This window comes from Otolemur garnettii, unplaced genomic scaffold (assembly GCF_000181295.1).
Source record: "Otolemur garnettii isolate 467f Iridium unplaced genomic scaffold, OtoGar3 scaffold00013, whole genome shotgun sequence".
Classification (NCBI taxonomy): Eukaryota; Metazoa; Chordata; class Mammalia; order Primates; family Galagidae; genus Otolemur; species Otolemur garnettii.
The window spans coordinates 22892549-22893857 of NW_003852408.1; the positions used below are offsets into that span (position 1 = coordinate 22892549).

Below are 1309 nucleotides of genomic sequence, written 5' to 3' on the forward strand. Positions count from 1 at the left end.
TCTATATTCTCAACTATTTTTCTTCCTAACGTGGTAAGAAGAGCTATCATTTCCTGAGTGTGTAGCTGGGGAAGAGGGAGTGCTCACAGACAGGCTATTTCACACAATCCAAGAGAGCAGCAACTTTAGAAACATTCAGTTTTGTCTTTCTAAAACTATGTTGCCTGGGCTGGGCAACATAATGAGACCTCATCTCTACAAAAAATTTAAAAAGTTAGCTAGGCAAGGTGGTATGCACCTGTAGTTCTAGGTACTCAGGAGGCTGAAGCAGGAGAATCACTAGACCTCAAGAGTTCAAGGCTACAGTGAGCTATGTTTGCGCTACTGTACTCTAGCATGGGTGACAATTAAAAAAAGAAAACACAAGAGGAATACCAGAAGACAAATTAATAAAATATCTAAATGCCTCTTCAACATCTTTCTAATAGAACAAATTCCCAACAATAGTAAGTTGGCAAGCTGAATTTAGTAACATGAAATTTACGAAAACTGTACAGCATTTCCAGAAAAGCACAGACTCAAACAATAGACCCTAATGTTTCCCCTGGAACCCTGACCTGGGCTGGGGGCTCACAAGGGAGACATGCTAAAGGAAGGAGGGGACTTCATACCAACTTAATGCGTAAAGTCTGGGAAGCCTGGAGAAGCGCACAGTGATTGTCTCATGTACCGAGTGGCAGACTGAGGCAACCAAGCAGCACTCCAATTCCAGAGAAACATTTTATTGATCTCTGAGACAAAGCATTTGTGAAAAAATGCAAAGATGTCAAAATTCAAAAATAGGAAAAGGAAGAAACCCAAATCCCATCCCCTCCCCCAACCCCATGCTGGGTAGAAGAGTAAAGCTGGGAACACAGGGTGAATAAATTGTCAACAATGACCCAGGCTTAACACCGTGGCACAGTGGTTATGGTGCTAGCAACGTACACCGAAAGTGGTGAGTTCGAACCCAGCCCATGCCAGCTAATCAACAATGACCAACTGCAACAAAAAATAGTCAGGCATTGTGGCAGACGCCTATAGTCCCAGCTACTTGGGAGGCTGAGGCAAGAGAATTGTTTGAGCCCAAGAGTTTGAGGTGCTGTGAATGGTGATGCCACAGCACTCTACCAAGGGTGACACAGTAAAACTCTGTCTCAAAAAAACAATGGCCCACTAACACATTCAGAAAAGGGGAGGGGAAAACAAGATTCATCTTTGCAGGGCAGACAAAGCAGCTTCCCTATCTCACTACCAATGAGGAGTCCAAATGTCTCAGCCACTTGCCTGCTGATGGTCTTGATCAATGGTTCTCAATCTTCCTAATGCC

General features: G+C 43.8%; 1 protein-coding gene across 6 annotated transcripts in view; it reads right to left on the bottom strand.

Moving 5' to 3' along the window:
* PIKFYVE (phosphoinositide kinase, FYVE-type zinc finger containing) overlaps positions 1-1309 on the bottom strand; it is a 96623-nt gene that overhangs the window by 40785 nt on the left and 54529 nt on the right. The window lies entirely within an intron of this gene.